At 43.5% G+C, this 12,338-nt stretch overlaps 3 long non-coding RNA genes across 3 annotated transcripts; all 3 read right to left on the bottom strand.

The window, feature by feature from the left end:
- Positions 1–5,055: 5,055 nt before the first annotated feature.
- LOC142295355 (uncharacterized) lies at positions 5,056–6,097 on the bottom strand. Its single transcript, XR_012751434.1, has 4 exons — positions 6,026–6,097; positions 5,844–5,914; positions 5,647–5,742; positions 5,056–5,558 (listed from the first exon to the last, which is right to left on the bottom strand). It is a non-coding gene; the product is annotated as an uncharacterized LOC142295355 (long non-coding RNA).
- A 137-nt stretch (positions 6,098–6,234) lies between these two features.
- On the bottom strand, positions 6,235–6,757 carry LOC142295356 (uncharacterized). Its single transcript, XR_012751435.1, has 3 exons — positions 6,626–6,757; positions 6,421–6,515; positions 6,235–6,340 (listed from the first exon to the last, which is right to left on the bottom strand). It is a non-coding gene; the product is annotated as an uncharacterized LOC142295356 (long non-coding RNA).
- A 4,336-nt stretch (positions 6,758–11,093) lies between these two features.
- Positions 11,094–12,137, bottom strand: LOC142295357 (uncharacterized). The gene is made up of 4 exons (XR_012751436.1): positions 12,066–12,137; positions 11,884–11,954; positions 11,687–11,782; positions 11,094–11,598 (listed from the first exon to the last, which is right to left on the bottom strand). It is a non-coding gene; the product is annotated as an uncharacterized LOC142295357 (long non-coding RNA).
- Positions 12,138–12,338: the final 201 nt, after the last annotated feature.

The following is a 12,338-nucleotide window of genomic DNA, read 5'->3' on the forward strand; positions in this document are numbered from 1 at the left end:
TTCTCCTCCCAAAAATTTGGGAGGAAACTGAGGCGCGAGTCTTAAAATCCGAATGTAGCTTACCGGGAGGTGGAGAATGGGCGCTGTGCTGGCTGCGGTTGGGGGTGTGTGGACCAGGGCGGTGCGGAGCTGTGCTAGCTCCGGTGGGTGAGATGTTCTGTTGGCGGTGCGGGGCTGTGCTGTCTGCGGTCGGTGAGATGCTCTGTTGGTGGAGCTGTGCTGGCTGCGTCAGATGAGATGTTCTGTCGGCTGTGCTGGCTGCGGTAGGGGCTGTGTGGAGCAGGCGTGTAAGATGCTCTTTTGGTGGTGTGATCTTCAGATAATGCCGCCAGGAATAGACGCGTGGGCAGATGAGATCTCGGATTGTCATTGAGCTAAGAGCTCAATCTGCGCAGGCGCCAATTCCGGGGGCATTTCTTTGACGCTGACACCACCAGTATCTGGGACAGCAGCCGCACCGCCCTTCTTCACACAGCCAGGACAGCCAGCACAGACGGCCACGCAGCAGCCAGCGTTTCCCTACTCCAGCACTGCCGCTGCCTCCTATGACCCCACTACTCCACCACCACTGCCACCCCCCCTACAGTAAGACACCACTGGAGTACAAGACGGACCCCATTTTTTATATTTTTACCTTTCTCTCTATATTTGGGGTGCATTTTATAGTCCGGTGCGTCTTAGATACCGTATTTTTCGTTATAAATAAATATTATACTGTATATGAGGGACAGCCCAAGACAGCAACAACAAAAGTCTGGGAAGGAAGAACAAGAACATGAAGTGCCATGGCAAGACAAGCTGCTGTGTGGGATGTACCATAGACAGATAATGCAGATAATGGAGGTGGCTGACATGAAGAAGTCTTGCCAATCGCTGGAGAAAGCTACACTCCAAAACAGCACTGAGGCACTAATCATAGCAGCACAAGAGCAGGCGCCAAGTACCAGATCCATAGAAGCAGGGATCTACCACACAAGACAAGACCCAAGGTGTAGCCTATGTAACGAAACCACAGAAACAATCCAACATATAGTGGCAGGAAGCAAAAGGCAAGCAGGAACAGTGTACACCGAACGCCACAACCAAGTAGCGGGAATTGTATACAGGAATATCTGTACAGGGCTAAGTCCCCCTACGTCCAGGTGGGAGACCCCAGAAAAAGTGGTGGAGAATGAAAGGGCCAAAACCCTGTTGGACTTAAAGATCCAGACGGATAAGCAAGTGGTAGCTAACCAACCAGATATCGTGATAGTAGACAAGGATCAGAAGACAACAATGATAATAGATAGAAGCAATATGAGAAGCTGGAGAAATACCAGGGCCTTAAAGAACAACTGGAGAAGATGTGGAAGGTGAAGGTAATAGTGATTTCAGTGATGATGGGAGCACTTGGAGCAGTGACCCCTAAGTTGGAAAAATGGCTGAAACAGATTCCAGGAGCAACATCCGAACTCTGTCCAGAAAAGCGCAGTGCTGGGAACAACTAAGATACTGCGCAGAACCCGCAAACTCCCAGGCCTCAGGTAGAGGACCCAAGAATGAGGAAGGACAAATAACCACCCACAGGGGGTGAGAAGGTAGCACAGAATAGCTGTTCAAACTGACAGAATCCCTTTCACAGTCTAGGACAGTTAAGACAGCAGTAATTTTTAGTACTACAATTTGCCTCTATAGACAAACAAGTCTCATTTGTCAAGTAAAAAAATGAATTTGTGAATTTAGAATGACCTTTTCATTGCAGCAATTTATTCTTCAGGAATAGAAAAATGAAACACACATGAGAAAACTAATATGGACATACACTACTATACACAAGTAAAAATCAGTAGTGCATATAAATATCATAGGGTACTGAAACACTTTTTTTTATTAAAAAGCGCAACGTCATCCCACAGTGACAAGGTGTACCCAAATCAGGGCGGTACCTGAACTCTCGAATGTTGGGACCAAAATCTCTCTCTGCCCTTAGGCCGGTTTCACACATCCGGCTTTTCGCCGGTTTGCCGGATCCGGCGCTCTCCTATACAGTGACTACAGTACAGTGACAGCGCAACAAGCGCCGGTCACATGCTGTCATGTGACCGGCGCATGTGACCCGGAAGTTACAGCGCTGTCACTGTACTGTATTGTTTGTACGGGAGAGCGCCGGATCCGGCAAACCGGCGAAAAGCCGGATGTGTGAAACCGGCCTTATTCACATTGAGAACTGTTCTGAGACAAGGTAAGGTTTTAATATTAAAGAATTTAGGTGCCATCCAGATTTGGGTACACCTTGTCACTGTTGGATGGCTTTACACCTTGTTTAAAAACAATGGTTATCAAGTTCCCCATGTTCTTTATATGCACTATTGCTTTTTACTGCAGAGTAGGTGTCTATTTTTTTTTTAATCTTTGGTTTAATGGCCATTGTGAACATACACCAGCTCATTCTTTTGGTGAAACATACATAGAGAACGAGACCTGTCACACAGAACTATAAATAACTTGCCACATTTGTTGGGCAGAAAATTTTGCCTGTATTGGGGGGGGGAGGGGTATTTTCATGCTTGACATTAAGCAATAACAAATGTGAGAATACAATATATTTTTCTATATGCTTTTCTACTGTATGTATATATACAGTACAGACCAAACGTTTGGACACACCTTCTCATTCAAAGAGTTTTCTTTATTTTCATGACTCTGAAATATGTAGATTCCCATTGGCATCAAAACTATGAATTAACACATGTGGAAAGAAATACTTAAAGTGTGAAACAACTGAAAATAGGTCTTATATTCTAGGTTCATCAAAGTAGCCACCTTTTGCTTTGATTACTGCTTTGCACACTCTTGGCATTCTCTTGATGAGCTTCAAGAGGTAGTCACTAGAAATGGTCTTCCAACAGTCTTGAAGGAGTTCCCAGAGATGCTTAGCACTTGTTGGTCCTTTTGCCTTCATTCTGCGGTCTAGCTCACCTTAAACCATCTCGATTAGGTTCAGGTCTGGTGACTGGAGGCCAGGTCAGCTGGCGTAGCACCCCATCACTCTCCTTCTTAGTCAAATAGCCCTTACACAGCCTGGAGGTGTGTTTGGGGTCATTGTCCTGTTATAAAAATAAACGATGGTCCAACTAAATGCAAACCGGATTGAATAGCATGCCGCTGCAAGATGCTATGGTAGCCAAGGTGGTTCAGTATTCAGTACTTCAATTTTGAATAAATCCCCAACAGTGTCACCAGCAAAGCACCCCCACACCTCCTCCTCCATGCTTCATGGTGGGAACCAGGCATTTAGAGTTCATCCGTTCACCTTTTCTGCATCACACAAAGACATGGTGGTTGGATCCAAAGATCTCAAATTTGGACTCATCAGACCAAAGCACAGATTTCCACTGGTTTAATGTCCATTCCTTGTGTTCTTTAGCCTAAACAAGTCTCTTCTTGTTACCTGTCCTTAACAGTGGTTTTCTAGCGGCTATTTTACCATGAAGGCCTGCTGCACAAAGTCTTCTCTTAACAATTGTTATAGAGATGTGTCTGCTGCTAGAACTGTGTGGCATTGACCTGGTCTTTAATCTGAGCTGCTATTAACCTGCAATTTGAGGCTGGTAACTCAAACTTATCCTCCGCAGCAGAGATAACTCTTGGCCTTCCTTTTCTGGGGCAGTTCTCATGTGAGCCAGTTTCTTTGTAGCGTTTGATGGTTTTTGCCACTGCTCTTGGGGACACTTTCAAAGCTTTCCCAGTTTCTTGGACTGACTGACCTTAATTTCTTAATGTAATGATGGCCACTCGTTGCTTTACTTAGAATTTGTATTATAGCAAGAGAGAAGAAGAAGAAAAAAAAAAAAAAGCAGCTAACAGTCTATTCAGTAGGACTATCAGCTGTGTATCCACCAGACGTCTCCACAACACAACTGATGGTCCTAACCCCATTTATAAGGCAAGAAATCCCACTTATTAAACCTGACAGGGCACACCTGTGAAGTGAAAACCATTTCTGGTGGCTACCTCTTGAAGCTCAAGAAAATGCCAAGAGTATACAGAGCAGTAATCAAAGCAAAAAGGTGGCTACTTTGAAGAACCTAGAATATAAGACATTTTCAGTTGTTTCACTCTTTAAGTATTTCATTCCACATGTGTTAATTCATAGTTTTGATGCCTTCAATGTGAATCTACAATTTTCAGAAACATGACAATAAAGAAAAAAAAAAAACTGTTTGAATGAGAAGGTGTGTCCAAACTTTTGGTCTGTACTAATATACTCTGTTTTTGTACATGCTTTTTTTTTTTTTTTTATAACCACTATACACTTTTCTATAACCAAGTTCTCTTTTATACGAGTACTAAGGAAGAGTTTTTTCAGATTGCTGCTACATGTCAGGAAAGCAAGTATGCTTAAGTCTAGGTCAGAAGCTGAGGACTGATACAAAGCAACGGAATGCAGATATGATAAAAGACTGGCTATCTGAACAATTCCAAATTCATGGCTGAGATATTACGTGCCAGAAATTCTGCAAGAGGCACTGCAGAGGAAGTTCCAAAATGGATAAACGTCAGACTTTTTGCATATGTTTTTAATATAACAAGTGGCATATTTACGAATTTAATAAGATATTAGCCCATTACAGCACTATAAAAGGCTTGTAAAAATAAAGCATGTCACTCTTGTGCACCTGCTCACTGAGTAGGGTTTATGCCAGATATTTGTGTGGTCTAAATTCCTTTGCTGGGACGCAGTGATTTTCAATCTGAGGTTTAGCAGACATTCACTGTTAAGGAGTTCTTTTCTGAAACTCGAATTTCTCCTCATCACAAACATGCTATGAATTTCATAATCCACACAGATTTTGCCAAGATTTGTTACTAGGGTATGACCCCATTTACAAATTGTTAAAAGGAAGGTTAGTGGATTCTGTTAGACAATAAAAATTAGTACCTAAATAAATATTTCTTGATTTTATTAAATGTGATTTATTAAAATCAAGAAATATATTTGGTATGTTATGACATTATATTTGAAATATTATAGTTACATGGAAAGAGTAAAATAATGACTAAAACACACCTCTATAAAAAATATATTTTTATTCAATTTATAATAGAAAATATAGATATGACACCAGATATCTGACAAAAACACAAAGACACTGTGCTCATCAAGGCCTAGTGAAGAGCAGAGGGAGCGTGCAGAGATAGATAGCTGAATAGCTCTCAGTGAACTAGGAGGGACTACGATACTCCTCAACTCCTCCTGCCTACTTGCGGAGAGTGTTATAAAGTGTTGAACACTCCCCGCTCCGGGTGGCTGTCCCTATATATCCCTATGCTCCACTGACCTACACCACCACCACCAGGTGCATTGTGAAAAGACCAGGACAACATATAATGTATTAAAATCTGTTGGTTCCTGACTCGGACTGTAGACTATGCTACAGTCCAGATACTGTAAACAGCAGTTTAGGACAGAGCTAATGGGCCCAACGAAATCGGTGCCCACAGCTCCTCCCGACGCGTTTCCCCCCCTCCTAAAAAAATGTTCGGGGGTTCATCAGGGGTGATTAGCCAACATACACCTGTGAATAGACAAAAACAGACAGTTGGTGTCTTTCAATATACAGTCCAGCCAATCTCCAAGAAATCCCCTTCACATACGAGACTTACTTGGAACAGCATCCAAGTGTGGTGTAAAAGCAGCAGCAGGGTGTGCTTGTACAATATAACTTGACACCATCAACACAAGGGACTATAGATGTCCTCCTGTAATTCAATATAGTAATACACCACATAGGTCATTGTGTCTCCAAGATATCTATGCACCATGCACTAATCACACCTATCAGTGCATATCATGCCACTACCTTCTTAGGTCCACTTTTCTTTTCCTCCAAAATGTGGTATTAATGTTGCTCAGTGTCTCACATCACCATATCTACATATACATTGACAATACAAAAATATAAAAATATAAATATGTGAGTCAATGCTTCAAGATAACATCTCTCCACAGTATTATGGTATCTAATACTAGAATGAAGCATACCCATTATAGGTAAATGATGCATGATGTTCTCCAGGGACATTCAACCCTTTGGCGCCACTTCTAGGCCTTTGCTATAAGAGAAAGGAAAGCCATCTCTAAAGGCTAAGGGGGTTTACATACTTAAAGCTCACATGACCAAAAACAGGCATCAATGTCAACAAATATCAACAATACCTATGAGTCTGAAAGAAGGCTTTTAGATGATGGACGATACACAGTTTGGCACTTGAGATAAGGTGCAGCATGCACTCTCTAGCAGAAAAAAGTCTATCTGCCCTCTCTTAGGTTGTGGATCCTGCTCTCTTGGTTCGCTCCCTATAGAGAAAAACATATTGTATGGCTCATATGTAGGGCAGAGACATATTGGCTTACATTGCCATCTCCCTTGTCATTACCTGGGCACTGATATTTCCTTAGTAGAAGCCCCAGGTGTTTCCTTAGTGGGAATCCTAGGTCACTACTTCAGATCCCTCTAGTAAATGAACACGTCCTATAAAGACATAATATACAGATAGCACTAGTGCTAGGTTATTTCCCCCTAGGCTTATCCAGATACTGGATATCGTATACAGTCCTGATTAAATAAGGAGAGTCACCTACCAGCAGGAGGCTCGGTCTTCAGTGACCAAGGTACCAGGCGCTCAGACGTATGAAGTTCCCCAGGGCACAGCTAGATGGCCTCCCAGGCTAAAGATCTGAAGGTCCGTAATGTCCCTGCTGCTTGTCTGCCTCTCCACTGCCATCTGCTCTTTTAAAACGCCCGCATCTCGATATGGGGGTGGGACATCCTGTTCTCCGAGATTGACATGTTGATGGGCCAATCGGAGACGGATCCTATGTGGCCGGAAGTGACGCGTAAGGGACGGATTGACAGATCCCATATCCAATCCTTGTACCTAACGCTGCAGAGAGTGACGTCTAGCTCGATTGCAGCCACCCTCAATGGTAGTAACACATAAGCGTCCCAGCAACCGCATCGGCCTAGATGGAGACAGATCCTGCCCGGCCGGATGTAATGTAGCTCGATTAGATTGACAGCCCAATGGCCCTATCCTGGTTGCTAGCATTAAAGGGGGATGTATCACTGAATCGCATCTGCCCTCAGCGATACTGCATAGGGACGGATTGACACATCCCACATCCAATCCTAATGATTAACACTGCAGAGAGTGATGTATCACTCAGTTGCAGTCACCCTCAATGGTAGTGACACCCAGGCTTCCTAGCAACCGCATCGGCCTGGATAGAGGCAGATCATGCCTGACCGGATGTAACTTGATTAGATTGACAGCACAATAGCCCTATCCTGGTTGCTAGCGCCAAAGGGAGATGTATCACTGAATCGCATCTGCCCTCAGCGACACTGCATAGCCATACCAATTAGCTCAGTAGCCATTATATCCAAAATAAATCCACAAAAGACCAGGTGTCAGCACATGCCTATAAGCATTGTCCACTGACATTGTCCTGTGAGACTACCTCCACATGTTTTAAGTAGTCAGTACATGCTGCCTGTGCCAGTTCGTTTATAAAATATTGCTAAAGCTTGAGACACAGTGATTTAACTGGTGTCAACACTCTGCGTAAATCTGTAAAGATGTCATTATATGTCTCTAAGGGTTCTTGGAGTTGCTTTATACTAAAATTAGGTAAAAATGACCCCAAAGTTGGCGAGAAGATGCCTTTCCTATCCTACACTAAAAGCCAGAAAGGGGCTTAGATAAAGCTGACAAAGCTCAAATTCTCATTAATTCCGACCGGGGATACAGAATCTAACAGAAATATCCACCTGGCTTCGCGTTGGAGGATTTTATTGTTCCAATCGCCCCCCCGAATTGGTTTCTTAACCACCTCGATCACTTGAAATGATATCATGCCAGCGTCTCCATTATGGCATGTATTGACATGTCGGGCTAAGGCCGTGTCTCTCTTATGACCAATATCCCCCAGATGCTCCCCAATTCTGACACGTAGTTCCCTTTTAGTTTTGCCCACGTACCCCATGGGGCAGCTACAGGTACAGAGATACACCACTCCCTGGGTCCTACAATTTGCAAATTCTTTAATCCTAAAGACTCTGCCTGTCTTGTTGTTATGGAATTCTTTATTTTGGTTGATTCGTGGGCAGTAGCTGCATCTCCCACACCTAAATGTCCCTTGAGGCTTCCGACCCAGCCAAGTCCCTTGTCCCTCTGGGGCTACGAAATGGCTATGTGTTAACTTGTCCCTTATCGACCTCCCTCTTCTGAATGTAACACTAGCATGCGATGAAATGCATTTCCCTATATCTGGATCAGATTTAAGGATGGGCCAATAACGCCTTAGCACCTCCATTATCCTGGGATTTTGGTCATCATAGGTTCCTATTAGTCGGGTGATCTGCTCATCTTTTTGTCTTTTTTGTGACCTGACAAGTTCTTTTCTTGGGGTTGATCTAGCACATTTATACGCTGGTTCAAGTATGTGCAGGGGATACCCCCTCTGTCGAAACCGACCTCCCATGTCTAAGGCCTGGGCTTCGAAGTCGGACAGGGACGAACAGTTCCGTCTAAGCCTGAGGAACTGTCCCTTAGGGATTCCCCTTTTTAGGGGTGCTGGATGGTGACTCTCCCACCTCAATAAGCTGTTCGTCGCTGTGGGTTTTCTATATATGCTAGTGACCAATCCCCCTCCTAAGTCCTTTGATATTTTCAGATCCAAAAAGGCTAGGGTCTCTGTCCCAACTTCGAATGTGAATTTTAGCCCAAGATCGTTGCTGTTAAGTCTCTCAATGAATTGAGTAAACAGGGCTTGCTCCCCCGTCCAGAGAACGAGGATGTCATCTATATAGCGCCCCCAAAATTGTATATGGGGGGCAAAGATGACATCCTCGTCTCTGAAAACACGGGTGTCTTCCCACCAGCCCAGGAACATGTTGGCGTATGTGGGGGCACAGGGGCTCCCCATAGCCGTGCCCCTGAGCTGGTGGTACACTCTTCCATCGAATAGAAAATAGTTATGTGACAAAATATAGAGTAGGAGATCGACCACGAAGTCACTATGCTCCCGGCACTGGTTACCTCGTGTAGAGAGGTAATATCGAACAGCTTCTATCCCCTTGTCGTGTGGAATACTGCTGTAAAGCTGTTCCACATCAATTGATGCTAGAATGGTACCCGGGTCTAAAGTGATCCCGTCTAGTTTGGAGATGAGGTCATTGGTGTCTCTAATGTAAGAAGCCAAACCTGTAACAAATGGACGTAGCACTGTATCAACATAGACCCCAGGATTTTGGCCAATCGCATCAATTCCTGATACAATGGGTCGTTTTTTCAAAGGACATAACCCCTTATGTATCTTAGGAGTGGCGTAAAAGGTGGCTATTACTGGGAACTTTTGATATAGAAAGTCATATTCTTTTTCAGAAATTACCTTCATTTGAAGTCCTTTCTTCAAGAGGGTCTCAAGTTCTCTTAGATATTCAATGGTTGGATCTTTAGACAGTACTCGATAAGTTGTTCTATCAGTCAAGATACGTTTACACATTGCCGGGTAATCTTTGGTGTTCATAATAACCGTGTTCCCCCCCTTGTCTGATGGTTTTATTGTGATTTGGGTATTTTTTTCCAGATTACTCAAAGCCTCCCATTCATCCCTGTTAAGGTTCGGCTTTACAGATCGTAATTTAGGTTGGATGCTCTTAAGGTCCTTCATCACTAAATTTGAAAATATGTTAAGACTACTGTAGTCCATTGGGGGTGGTGTCTTTTTGCTCTTGGGTTTCAAATTGGTGAAAGGTCCTACACCTATACATTCTCCTCTCATCTCATCCAAATTTGATAATAGCCTAACGTCCTGAAGCATATCTGCTGGAATTCCCAGCCTAGTGCATTCGATTTCGTCATTATGGGCAAAGAATTTTTTCCATTTCAATTTCCTTATGAATAACTCCAAATCCTTGGCCCATATGAACGGGTCATATCTGGTTGTGGGGACGAATGTAAGGCCAAGCTTAAGAACCCTCATCTCCACCTCCGAGAGGTGGTAACTAGATAAGTTAATGACCTGGTGATCCAATGAACTCGGGATATTTAATTTTTCAAGGTTCTGTACCCATGATTTCTCAAATTGTAGGGGTCCCGCCCCCCTAAAAAAGGGGTGGGTGCTGCGTTGTGGGGTCCCACTAGTTGGTTCCCTTGAGAAGAGAACGGAGGAGAGGGCGGGGCATTGGGCGGGGCCATGTTGTCTATCAGTCTCGGTTGTGCCCCACCTGAATATGGTGTTCCAGAGTATGAAGATGAACCATACCTTCCACCATTCCTGTCCCATTGCCAGTTCCTTCTCCCCCCTCTACCCCAGTTCTTTTGCCTTCCCTGTTGATGTCTTCTCTCCTTGTTCCTATTGGGCACAAGCCGTCCCTGAGACTCAGAATCTGAGTAATCTGAGGATGAAACGTCAGTTTGGGGACCCGTGGCCCCCAAAGAGACCTCCTTCTGGCCTGTGAAGTCAGCCAGGTCCCTCAGGAAGTGCTTGTGCTTCCTGGTTTTCAAGTTTTGTTGATATTTGTCAACAGCGAGTTGCAGTGAAGTTTCTTTGGTGACAAAATCCGGTTCTCCCTTAAACTTCACTGCTTCCTCCCTGAGATTCTGCAGGGTTTTGGAACTGTTTTCTAGGGTGACCTTCTCCTCCTCCAGGAGAATGGTCATCAGTCTAATTGAGGAGTTGGTCAACTCCTCCTCCCATCTGCCAATCAGCCTATCTGTTCTTGATCTTTCTGCTGGTATAAGATTGATCCTAAGGCCACGTGGAACAATTCTTTGCTTTATATAGCGCTCAAGGGACTGTACTTCCCACCAAGATTTCACATTAGTTTTATAAGCATCTAGCAGTTCCGAAAAGACATTCCTGATAGTTGTCTTTCCTGTTCCCTGGTTGCCTATTGCCTTATCTGAAAACACCTCCTCGGCATCATCCAACCACCTAGTAGTGTTAATTGGTCCGGATAGAAATCCCGCCATTGATCACACATCGACCACTATTAGAATAACAACCCAGGTGGAATTACACGAAAACCACTAAAACACACCTCTATAAAAAATATATTTTTATTCAATTTATAATAGAAAATATAGATATGACACCAGATATCTGACAAAAACACAAAGACACTGTGCTCATCAAGGCCTAGTGAAGAGCAGAGGGAGCGTGCAGAGATAGATAGCTGAATAGCTCTCAGTGAACTAGGAGGGACTACGATACTCCTCAACTCCTCCTGCCTACTTGCGGAGAGTGTTATAAAGTGTTGAACACTCCCCGCTCCGGGTGGCTGTCCCTATATATCCCTATGCTCCACTGACCTACACCACCACCACCAGGTGCATTGTGAAAAGACCAGGACAACATATAATGTATTAAAATCTGTTGGTTCCTGACTCGGACTGTAGACTATGCTACAGTCCAGATACTGTAAACAGCAGTTTAGGACAGAGCTAATGGGCCCAACGAAATCGGTGCCCACAGCTCCTCCCGACGCGTTTCCCCCCCTCCTAAAAAAATGTTCGGGGGTTCATCAGGGGTGATTAGCCAACATACACCTGTGAATAGACAAAAACAGACAGTTGGTGTCTTTCAATATACAGTCCAGCCAATCTCCAAGAAATCCCCTTCACATACGAGACTTACTTGGAACAGCATCCAAGTGTGGTGTAAAAGCAGCAGCAGGGTGTGCTTGTACAATATAACTTGACACCATCAACACAAGGGACTATAGATGTCCTCCTGTAATTCAATATAGTAATACACCACATAGGTCATTGTGTCTCCAAGATATCTATGCACCATGCACTAATCACACCTATCAGTGCATATCATGCCACTACCTTCTTAGGTCCACTTTTCTTTTCCTCCAAAATGTGGTATTAATGTTGCTCAGTGTCTCACATCACCATATCTACATATACATTGACAATACAAAAATATAAAAATATAAATATGTGAGTCAATGCTTCAAGATAACATCTCTCCACAGTATTATGGTATCTAATACTAGAATGAAGCATACCCATTATAGGTAAATGATGCATGATGTTCTCCAGGGACATTCAACCCTTTGGCGCCACTTCTAGGCCTTTGCTATAAGAGAAAGGAAAGCCATCTCTGTTTTTGTCAGATATCTGGTGTCATATCTATATTTTCTATTATAAATTGAATAAAAATATATTTTTTATAGAGGTGTGTTTTAGTGGTTTTCGTGTAATTCCACCTGGGTTGTTATTCTAATAGTGGTCGAAAAGAGTAAAATAATGTTTGTTTAGATGTTACCTATGTAATTTTA

Source organism: Anomaloglossus baeobatrachus, chromosome 3 (genome assembly GCF_048569485.1).
Source record: "Anomaloglossus baeobatrachus isolate aAnoBae1 chromosome 3, aAnoBae1.hap1, whole genome shotgun sequence".
Classification (NCBI taxonomy): Eukaryota; Metazoa; Chordata; class Amphibia; order Anura; family Aromobatidae; genus Anomaloglossus; species Anomaloglossus baeobatrachus.